The 12,251-nt window shown below is 35.0% G+C and overlaps 1 long non-coding RNA gene across 1 annotated transcript; it reads left to right on the top strand.

Annotated features, from left to right (window-relative positions):
- The first annotated feature begins 7,255 nt into the window (after positions 1-7,255).
- Positions 7,256-10,783, top strand: LOC107743420 (uncharacterized). The gene is made up of 3 exons (XR_001640403.1): positions 7,256-7,379; positions 7,800-7,891; positions 10,641-10,783. It is a non-coding gene; the product is annotated as an uncharacterized LOC107743420 (long non-coding RNA).
- Positions 10,784-12,251: the final 1,468 nt, after the last annotated feature.

The following is a 12,251-nucleotide window of genomic DNA, read 5'->3' as shown; positions in this document are numbered from 1 at the left end:
TGTTATGTATATGATTGTTTATATGTATATACTATAATTCATATATACTATTTTATATATTTGTGTGTGTATTTAATTAAATGACTACATAAATGTCAGTAAAATATACATAGAATAATAATATAATAATTATTAATTAAAATGTTTACACACACACACACACACATTGATAGATAATTAATATATAATATTATATAATTTATGTAATATAATTTTTATAATATTTTTATTATATTATTTAAATTATATATATATACACTACCGGTCGTCAAATTGTATTAATTCTGCATATTACAATGATTTCTGAAGGATCATGTGACACTATAAAACTGGAGTAATGACTGCTGCAAATCCAGCTTTGCCATCACAAGAATAAATTGCATTAACATATATTAAAAACTTATTTTAAGTTGTAATAATATTTCACAATATTACTGTTTTACTGTATTTTTGATCAAATAAATGCAGCCTTGGTGAGCATAAGAGATTTCTTTCAAAAACATTTTTAAAAAAAATCTATTAATTATTCCATTCTTTTGACCAGTATATATACATATTTAATAAATGCAAGTTGAATTGTTTTATATGTAAAGCATATTGCATTTGTTAATTTACAGGGTTTTATTTTATGGCACTTAATTTTAAAAGGGCTAAAAAAAAATGTTTAGCACTTTGTGTCAGTGATAATGGCTGAACTTGTTATAATCTTCAAGGGCAGTGTCTCGTAGTAGATTCCTGCTGGGTCTTGTGATTAATCACACAGGTTGTTCAATCTAAATTTGTCTGTTAATGCTCATGACAAATTGTGCATTTATCAAATAGCTAGTATTTTGTGGATTTCCTCTCATGTGTGAAGGACTTGCGATCCATTATTTACATTTGTCCACAGATACAATTATCATCTCCAGCATGCGATCTCAGCGCTGTGTTGGTGCTGGGCCTTGTGGGCCGTATAATTTGAGTGTCTTTGTAACAAACTATAAATCAAGCCCGAACAGCACCTGAGGATAAGAACAGAAAGACACTCGGACTTCAAAGCCCGCAAAAAGAGAGCAAGTATTTGACAATTATAACATGGCTTCAACAGCACACCATACACACTGTGTTTAGCACTGACAGGGGGACCGCATACTTTTGTCTGGTTTGTTTTTGACAGATTGCATGATGGTCATGTTTCAGGTTGTGCAACAGGGAATCTGGTCTGTATCTCTATGGATCTTTGTCCTTTCACTGCCCGCAGCCTGATCATGTCCTGCTTCATCATGCTCTCTAATCTGAAGAACAACGGCTGCTGTAAGTCAATAGTTCAGTGCTAAAGCATCGCTGACAGTTTGTCATACCAAGGATAGCTGTCATCCTCCCAGTCTGTGTTGTGTAATGTCTCAAAAATGTGCTTTCTCTTGTGATTAAAAATCTCTCAATAATAGTAATTGATAAATGAATGACTTTGGGGCATCCAGTCTGTGTTCTGTGCTGGGTTAGTGTATGGCAGAGGGACAGACAGAATGAGAGGTCAGGCCTCTTCCTCTGCTCCTTTTTTATGGAGGCTGTCTAGGCTGATTGACGCCACACCGTAAAACAATTACACGGTTGGACAGTTTACAGTGAGAGTGCTGTTACTTTGAGACCGTTTGTTTTTTTGACCATGAGAAAAGAAGCTAATTTTGTATTGAACATATGCAGTGTGGGCATATTTTGTTGTTAATAACTGAAAGGAAATGCAGGAAATTCTGCTCTAGAATTATAAGAGCAAACACAAAATGTCAATACGACTATGATTACATTTTAAAAACATAGTTACTTTAAAGTTCAAGCCAAAAAAAATAAATAAATGTGTATATATTTACAGTTCTTTCTGGTCTTCGATTCTGATTGGCTGAGAGGTCTTTATCATTCTGCTTGCACTTGCAGTTTTTTCTCACTGTGAGTGGCATGACGGATGCCCAAATCCACTATAATATAAGTGTCATCGACACACCACTGTAATTCACTCTAATACTGTTTATGTGTCACGGAATGTAGTTTTAAGAGTTTTTTAGACAAGAATTTAGACTTAAATATATGGTTTGTTAATAAAAATAATGCCTATTTGAAAATTTGCTTCAACATTTTAGGAGATGTGAGCTCCAGGGCGCTGCCTTTGTGCTTTTGACTGAATTGCAACTTTTATGATGGCTGTTGTTTATTAAATATTATTATTCAATAAATTTATATGAATAATAGTAATGTTTAATAAAAGTATTTTTACTTTTTAGAAAAAAGTATTTTTAGAATTTGTGCTCTGCATTTATTTCATCACAGTGCACACACAGCAGTGAGTAGTAAACAAACACACACCCACACCCAGAGCAGTGGGCAGCTTTTTTTTTTTTTCCACCTGGGGAGCAGTTGGGGGTTCGGTGCCTTGCTCAAGGGCACCTCAGTCATGGTATTGAAGGTGGAAGAGAGCCTTGCTTGTGATTTCTTTTCAGGTTTGAGGTGTCATTGTCAAAGCATAAGCAATGAATTGGCACCATGGAAATTCAAAATATTTTTGCAGTCAGTTTTCATTGTATAATCAGGCTCAGGAAGAGATCAGCGTTCCTCTCAGCAGCCTCTGATTTACGAGGGGCCCCTGAGAGATTTATGGCCTCCCAGAGAGAGCATGAAATCTGCACCTCGGACAGTCCAAATTTCTCCCTTCTGACAGATGACAAGACCCTAGCAATTATCAGCCGCCAAGAATAAATCAAAGCCTTTACTGCTCGTCCTGTGACGCCCTTAAAGAAATAACCGTTTTCAAGGTAAGGGGAACCTGCCTAACCGCGCTTTCCTGAGATTTGTAAATCTCTGGCCTGAGCCTCTGTAATGAATGGTTGTTACCCGCGTCTTATTAGAGGTCTGTAGAAAGCGTTATAGATATTTATTTCCTGAGGGACTGTTAACGTAATGAGTGAGCACAGCTCTGTCCACTAACCTTGGCTTTGCACTGGTATGTTAATGCATGTTTGCAGCACTTCCAGAGGAATTTTCACACCTCTATAAAAGTTGCTCACTCAGAAAAGGATTTCCTTCTTCCTATTAAATAAATAAAAAAACACCCCACATTTTAATCAATAAAATCTATTTGTTTGCACACTGTACAAAATGCTTTTTTTTTTTTTTTTTGAAGTTGCAAATAAAGAGAATTGGAGCACTTTTACAAGAAAATGCTATTTCTGTATTTCTACTTAAAAATGTAACATTTAATTCAATGTATTACTGGCCAATTAGTTGTAATTAATTCTGAAATTTAGCCTTTTCTGAGTGGCTTTGTTTTCTACTCAAAATACTTATTTTTAGTGCATCTGTGTTTTACTGGAATATAATAAATTCTTTACTAATAATATCATTCAAGTGTTTGATGGTTCTGTTTACTGTTGTATTTTATTTATTCATTTAATAAATACTAAATTATTATTATTATTATTTTGTAGATAATGTATAATGTGCAGCCTCGGAGTCCAAGACAAATTCTCCTTTCAGAACAATAAAGTAACTTTAAGTTCCAGTGTGTAATTTCGATACTAGTTTTGAATGGCACCAATCAGTTAAAAAAATAGTAATATATAAAAAACAAACAAACAAAAATAATGTATAAAGCCAGTATTACTTATCAGAGTCACTCAATCACATGATCATCATCAGAAATAAATTATATCTAATTCTAGACTAAATTATTATAACAATGATAAGAATTCACTTCCACTTCTGCTTCAGTCAGGTCAGATCGGTAATATGAATTTTTGCTGATATACAAGGAAAACAAGGACATTCAGTAAAGAGACCCGTGAGAGTAATTTCATACTGTATTCATATTGTATTACTGTGGGAAGAGATAGTGCAGATAGTGTTAATGTGTGCCATTCTTCAGGCTTAATCACCTCAATCCGACTTTAGAGTCATCACATTTCCCACTCTCTCTGCCGAGGTGAGAGTCCTGTGAGTCACACACAAACACGTATTGTCTATGTGTGGAGTGACTCGGGAAGTTGTGTGGAAAATATCCTATGAGAAGAAGATTTAACCATTATCTGTGTATGTAGGGAGTCATCATACAGGCAGCGTGTAGGCCTGCCTCTTAAACTGTGTGCATGTTATTCAATATGAAATGCCTTCAGGGAGCACTTGCTCACACATATCTACAGTATGCTGACAGCATAACAAGGGTTTACAAGAGTTTGTCATCAAGGTGGTAAAGCTGTGACGCATTTTTGTTTGGTAGTAACCTAACATAAACAAGACAATATACTGTGATTCTCCTATTTAACAGCACAGTTTCTTTCTTTCACACGTGATGTGTGCATGGTGAGAATAAAAACTTTAAAACTTTACAAATCAAAGCAAAAATAGCTATAACATATTATAAATTAAAAACTAAAAAATCTCCCGGCACATACAAATTGACTATATGCAATTTTAAACGAGCCAGGAGAAAATATTTTATTTATAATAAAAAGTCAAATTAAAATATCCTGGCACATATAAATTGCTTGTGCGTGTAAATGTGCCAGGAGAAAATATTATTTTTGTGGTGAAAGCTGTTTGTTCCACTCAGAATTACAACTACAGTCTACCTACATGACTCATTCCTGTTTCAGTATTCATTCATAGTCTTCTTGATCTTCTCCACCAATAACTCTTTACAGCCTGGGTCTGGATCTGCTGTGTAATCTTAATGTAAACCTCTTATTGTCATTGTGCTGTTTCTATTAGTTGTCTACTGGAATTGATATTGTCTGTGGCCTGCGGTCAGTAATTGTACAGGGTCATCACAGAGAGGTGTTTATGTTTTCAGCCTGTTTCCCACGCCACTTAAAGAGGGAAACTATTATAGACTCATCCTTTGAAGCAGCCTTTACACTTTAAAGTAAATCATAAAAAAAAAAATAATAATAAAACAAAGTAAAATAATTAAAATAATATAAATAATATAAATAATGTGTATTTATCGGCACTCTTACCGCCCATGCAAGATTTTTATGAAGGTAGCGCCACCTAGTGGTGAAACATTGATGATCCTGATATTGGACCATATTTCATATCCTCATGGGACCCAGGCATAGACTTTTGTCCTCTGTAGAGGACATTATATTTTAGTGAATTTCTCTGAGACAGTACATGCCACAGTTTTATCATAAACACTCCTTCTCCTTGGTCTTTAAATTTGACTGATATTGACAGAATTATCAAATTGAGCACTCTTAGGGAAATATGATGTTTTGTAATTATCCTTTAAATCTGGCTAATTTTCGAATTGCCGTAAATAAACATCTCAGGAAAAATTTTATGGGTTTTAAATCGGAATATGGCTTTTTGTTACGAAACGGGGCATAATTTTCATACATGTCTTCTATAGACACCAGGACATGTGGCATGTTAATCAGGCATTTTTGGGAGACACAACAAGTCAATGGGGCAAGAAATTATCAATATTCTTATAAAATATGAGATATTCTTAGTTATTGCTCCCATTATTACACTTCGTTATAGGCTATACAATTTTTATTATTATTTATTTTTCTCCATTTGTTATGCTCCAACCAATGTAATGACATTTTTTTTTTTTAATTCTAAAACTCTAAAACTTTTTTTTTCTGGTTGCAAAGAGGATATATTTCATTAATGCCCCCGAGCATATTTGTGTTCAAGCCATATTTGCAGTTAAATTGCCTTAAACAGTTGACTTCACACATAAACGTGTTTTACTTGGCCAGATATCCTCATGGGACCCAGGCATAGACTTTTGTCCTCTGTAGAGGACATTATATTTTAGTGAATTTCTCTGAGACAGTACATGCCACAGTTTTATCATAAACACTCCTTCTCCTTGGTCTTTAAATTTGACTGATATTGACAGAATTATCAAATTGAGCACTCTTAGGGAAATATGATGTTTTGTAATTATCCTTTAAATCTGGCTAATTTTCGAATTGCCGTAAATAAACATCTCAGGAAAAATTTTATGGGTTTTAAATCGGAATATGGCTTTTTGTTACGAAACGGGGCATAATTTTCATACATGTCTTCTATAGACACCAGGACATGTGGCATGTTAATCAGGCATTTTTGGGAGACACAACAAGTCAATGGGGCAAGAAATGATCAATATTCTTATGAAATATGAGATATTCTTAGTTATTGCTCCCATTATTACACTTCTTTTTCTTCTTTTCATTATGGTTTGCCCCAAGAACACATTAATATGCAAATTAGATGCAATTTATAGATACACTGTAGGCCTATAAAATGGGATTAGGCTTCCCACTTATAGACAAATTGCATAAAGTAAAATATTATATCAAATCATACTGTTATATCTTTTATAACTAGTTGAGAATCATCTTTGTGTGTGTGTGTGTGTGTGCAATTTTTATTATTATTTATTTTTCTCCATTTGTTATGCTCCAACCAATGTAATGACATTTTTTTTTTTTAATTCTAAAACTCTAAAACTTTTTTTTTCTGGTTGCAAAGAGGATATATTTCATTAATGCCCCCGAGCATATTTGTGTTCAAGCCATATTTGCAGTTAAATTGCCTTAAACAGTTGACTTCACACATAAACGTGTTTTACTTGGCCAGAAAATCTTGCGCATGCGCCGCAAATAGGAGTTGAGCGTTTTTTGAGGGGGAGCTATTAACATAGGGGTGAGTAAATCTAATGACCCAATGTTGATTTTTTTTTTTTTTACTATTTTTTGTTCCTTTAAAGTAAATTTATACCATATAATACAAAACGTTAACAACCCCCCAAATATCACTGGGACAGTTTAGTTATAAATGATAGGCTCATTGTCACACGTGACGTGTTGAAGTAAAGGACGGCTCGCGCAAAGAGCGCCAAATGAAGTACTGTGAGGCGACACATAACTGCTTAATGACAGAATGAAGAAACACGCTATACGATTAAAAAGAGGTGCGAACCGTAAAATAAACATTACTGCAACTGTTTTAGATTAGTATGTAGTACATTTTATTTAAGGTAAGTTTACTTTGCTGTATGTTGGTATATCGGGATGCCCAACGGGTTTTAATGTTTAGTCATAATAAATTACAAAACTTAAAATGTATTTAACATTATTCTTGTATTTGACACAATGAAAAGCTAAATAGTATCAACTGTAACAGGTAAAGCCTTTGTGTACGTTAAAATAGCGTTTAACTGTCGTGACAGCAGAGGGCGCTGTAGTATTTGCTGAAATTACGCAATCAAAAGCACCTGCTGAGGGTTTAAGCAGCGGAAACAGCTCTTAAATACGGACTAGAGGTTTTTCTGACATGTATCATGTAAAAAGCAGTGTTTTTGAGACTTCTCTTGTCTTAAGAGCTGAAGTGAAGTCTGTCTGATGTTTAACACGGTAATTTGTCAGTGTTAATGCAGTATTATAGCTTTATTTTATTTAGAGCTATCTTCTATGCAACTACTGTTTTGTTAGCATTAATGTATTACACCAGGGAACTGCTTTGAGGCCACAGACCTGTTATATGTAATATGAAACTGAGTGTTGCATTTGCAGCCTGGCTTATAATAATAGGTTGTAAAGTTAATGTATTCCTATACTTTGATATGATGGTTATATCGCCAGTAAAATAAGTAAAAATAAATAAATGAAGATAGTTTTTATTATTATTCATATACAGATTCATGCTCTTGTACATTCCATTTTAATTTTGTTTACGTTTTCTTGATAATAAGGTGTATCATTGATAAAACTGTTGTAAAGCACTATAACATATTCTATTATAATGAAGTCGTTTTTTCCCCCTCCTTCTTCCAGCGTCATTCTGCTTTAGCCTCAGCCTGACGTAATCCTGATGACCCTGAAATTCTGAGTAGTCCAGCACCTTCATTCTTGTGCAGTTTTTGAAGGTAACATTAGGCTATTTTTGTAAATGATCTGGGGGCATTTCAGCTGTTGTGCCTGCTGATTTGCTGAAATCTATGAAATATGAGCAAGTATTTTCTCGCTAGGTTTATTTCAAGATACTATTTGATGTTAATTTACTCTTTAAAAGCTCACCCTGACATAATTACTCTGCATGTCTCCTGCACTCCGTGTTATTTCTGTATCCAATGTAATGCGTTCTCACTGATGACGGCAGATTGAGATGCTCTGCTGGAACCTTCTTTCAGAGATCAAATATAATGGTCTGAAATAAGCGGGAACAGATGGACTCAGATCTATTTTTGGAGGGTGATGTAAGAGAATCTGACGGGTGCTTAGAAGTTTACGTTGCAATCTTGGTTACATTCCAGACCATTTTAGAGTCAGAATGAATTATTTATGTTTGTTGCACCATTGTCTAATCATTCAGGAATTATGTTTTTAGCAGATTTTTTTTTTTTTTTTTTTACAAAATAAAGTACACAAATCATATTAGTAGCAAAAACCAGGACATGCAATAGGCCTTAAAGACCAACAGCAAACAACAGCAGTTGCAAACCTTTAATCATAATTCGGAAAAACGAATTAATAGCCAAGAGATGTTAAAACACTATAAAAGAGTTTCTAAATAAACAAAACTATCAAAATTATTTTGTAGCGAAGGTGTATAGAGAATTTTTTTTTATTTTTTAAATTATAGTGCTCCCGGTGGATACTAAAGTTTAAATTTGAGACATTTTGAGAGATTTTTTTCCCCTATTTTGTCTTGTGTATGTATGGTAAAAATCTTGACTGAGACCGATAGACCGTTTTTTTAGCTTTTTTCGTCCTGATCATGTCAGTGATATCAAAATTTCTGATTATGGTTTAGTTTTATCCAGCTTCCAGTGTCATGACTGCATGTTCCAGTAGGTGGTGCTAAGTGCTGCCAATGTGACTGTAGGTTAAAAGATGTAAAAGTCGTTTTCAGTATATCAGTTTTCCATGAAGTTTTTGGGTAAAGTGTTAGAATGTTTGCTGAGATCTCCAGTAAACACTTAGATTAATTTCAGGTGGATGTGAAGGTTATGTGAGACAAGTTTCTTTTTTCAGTGGCTCTTGCCTCTGTTTATTAGTCACAGAAGGGACAAGAAGTTATTGAGGTGAGACAGGAAGAATGGGGCTGGCTCATAGTCTGCTCTCAAACCTGCATTACTTGCGTAAGTATGACTGCTCAGACCTGTCAAGAACATGTGCTGCACCGCGGCTCTTACAGAGAGCATCTCATCTGAATGAATTTACACCAGATGTCTGACACGTATTCTCCCAAACTCCTGCTGTGAAATGCTCTTAGTTAAAAGCATAAATGACCTAAATGACTAGAATTTAACATCTTAAAGGGAAAATTAACAGTTTGTCTACATTTACTAACATTCATGTTGTTGCAAACCCATATGCTTTAATAGGGGCAAAAATCACCATAAAAGTATCATGCGCTATAATCATAGTCTTTCGATAAGCCATACAATAGCTTTGCGTGAGGAACAGACTGAAAGTGAAGTCACTGATAACTTACCTTTTTCCCCACTGAAGCTCTAATTTACATTTAGTCATTTAGCAGACACTTTTATCTAAAGCGATTTATAAATGAGGAATATCTCAAGCAATTTATCATGAGATTCAACAGTTCTTCCTGGAGTAAATTAGATAAGTATGAAAAAAATCCTGAAGAAAGATGGAAAAAGACATTATTTATTTTTTATAACAATTTATTTATAGGACATGTCTTTAAATATGGTTGTGGCATGTCATGTTTGTTTACTACACATATGATAACCACTATTATTTTGAATATTTTATAGATTCTTCAAAAATTGGATTGGTCATGGCCGTAAATGTTCCAATACAAGTATCTAAATATTAAATCAAGATACATTTACTTGAGATGTATTTTATGTTTTCCCCCTTTTTTGGGAAAAATTGTCAAATTAAGTTTAAGCATAAAACAAGAACAAATATCTGTGAATGGGGTATAAAAACTTCCCCCCTCTCCAATTAAGTTTTTATTTGTTCTTGATTTAGTCATAAGCTCCCTTCGTTTTGATCAATATCTAATAAAATGAGACTTCTTATGTCATTTTGTTTCTCAGGGTAAATAATGTATCTTAAGATCCTAGGAGTTTTTAGACATTTGCACTGGAAAACAAGACAAATACTGATACTTATTTTCAAATTAAAGTTGTATTTTCAATCTTTGAAGCATTGCTAATACAAGACATTTACATTTAGAGAGCATATTGACATATTCCATCAAATTTATCTTCCTAAATTCTCTTCACTCAGTCTAAAAAAGGTCTTAAAAGTCTTAAATTTACTATCATAAACCCTGCAGAAACACTGTGGAAAATAATGACATAATTGATTATATTTTCAGGTGAATTATGCTTTAATAATAAGGTGAGCAGTTTCTGGAGGCATTAAGTGAATGTTAAGTGAAGTAAGTTTTTCACCGTGTCTTCATGCAGCCAGAGACTTTGATTAGCAGTTGCACATTTCAGCGTCTGCTCATAGAACAGGTGCTCTCATCAACGATGCATGTAACATCAAACGTTCTCCAGACGGAAATAGTAAAGTGTTACCGTAGTTTAACAAATCGCTGTGGTGTATTATGCAGTGGTCTTCCCTTCCTGAAGGGTGAAGTCTGTTCTGTCGGTAAAGTTGTCCTGATCTTTCCCTTGTATTTTCCCCCTCTAGTCCTTCACTGCAGACAAGAACTGACAGTATCCCTCCTTCTTACACGCCCTTTCCGCTGACCTTTCCTGTCTACTTTTCTCGGGTCCAGGAGGGAGTGATGAAGCCTCTCAGTGCTCAGGCCAGTATGACTAAGAAAGAATAAGATTACCTGTGACATGGGCAGGGGAACTGAGGCACTTTGTATTGATAAGGAGTTATCACAAAGTAAGTCTGTTTAGTTGCGCTATCTTACAATCAATATATAGTAAATGTAAGTTAAAGTGTCGCCGATGTAACCGGTTAAAACTGGCGATGAGGTCTTAAAATGTATAGAAAGAGTCTTAAAAAGGTCTTAAAAGGTATTAAATTTAACTCCATGATTCCTGTATATACCCTGACACGGCACAAGCCTGATTTCGTGAGCTGTATGTGAGGCGGCCTCATGCCAGGTTCGCACATACTCCGTTTGCAGTGCTTATGCAGTCCATGTGCGGTATGTAAGCGGTGCAGAAGCAGCACGGACTCATTTGCTTTCACTCAGAGGTCTGCTACTGATCCGCGGCTGTTTGCCACAAACACAACATTGATCCTTTTTTATTTCAAATTCAAACGTTACTGAAAATGCTTTTTGAGCATTGTGATTCTGTTTTTACACAGTACAGAAATAAAATTTTTCATAGACATGTTTAAACACAATAAATATAAGCAAGAGTATGTGTGAACCTGGCATTATGTGTGCGTGCTTTGAGTGTGCGTGAGTGCACCGTCTCTAGGAGAGCGCGCAAGTGCTGAATGATTTAAACACTGACAAGAATTAAAAATAAATTAAAATTATAAACTTTAGTGACGATGCAACACTGCCTCGATTGTGCAAGTGACAATTCCTGTGTGAACTGTGCAGCTCGCTTATTGTGCAGACGCCATGTGCTGATTTGAACCCTTTTGCACATTTAGAGAGGGAAAGAGAGAGCGCACGGGGGTGATTCACTTACGCTGTTTGTGAAATTACGTCTCACCGAAAGTTTTCAAATTACTTTGTAAGTTATTTACTGAAGAAATATGAATTGTACCTCACCTTTAGCATTATAATAATTTACCCACGCCGGACAGAGATTGAGATGGTGCCGCTGCATGTCATGCCAAACCTTTCACGGCAGGCGCGAGATCGGTTTAAGAGATCGGCCTTTATAGAGACCGCCGATCAAACATCCCCAAGCCATTATCGGCCGATAGCGATCGGTGGCTGATCAATCGGAGCACCCCCAATACTAGAGTCAAGTCAGGGTGTTTGACTGGTTGTGCTTTAAGGAGGGATATTTCTCAGAAAGCTAATTTTTAACATGCTGTGCTTTAGTGTGTTGACAGTTCCAGTAAAGCTATCACCAAAAACTTTAAAGGTGTCTGTCTGGTAGTACCTTGTGTAGCCAGACGTTTGATTATTACAAATTAGTGCAAATTATTAGGAATAAGATACCATCTGAGCAACATGCAAAGCGATCAACAACCACAGTTTTTATGTGCTATAACTCTGAAGTTCATTAAAATACAATAATGGACTGTGATTGAGTGGAAAACAAACTCAAATATTGTAACAGCAGTTTCCACAAACACCAAACAGTTTGTGGGAAATTG

This window comes from Sinocyclocheilus rhinocerous, unplaced genomic scaffold, assembly GCF_001515625.1.
Source record: "Sinocyclocheilus rhinocerous isolate Xijiao unplaced genomic scaffold, SAMN03320098_v1.1 scaffold106, whole genome shotgun sequence".
Taxonomy (NCBI): Eukaryota; Metazoa; Chordata; class Actinopteri; order Cypriniformes; family Cyprinidae; genus Sinocyclocheilus; species Sinocyclocheilus rhinocerous.
The sequence above is the reverse complement of the archived record's forward strand: the minus strand, read 5'-3'. Positions and strand labels throughout refer to the sequence as shown.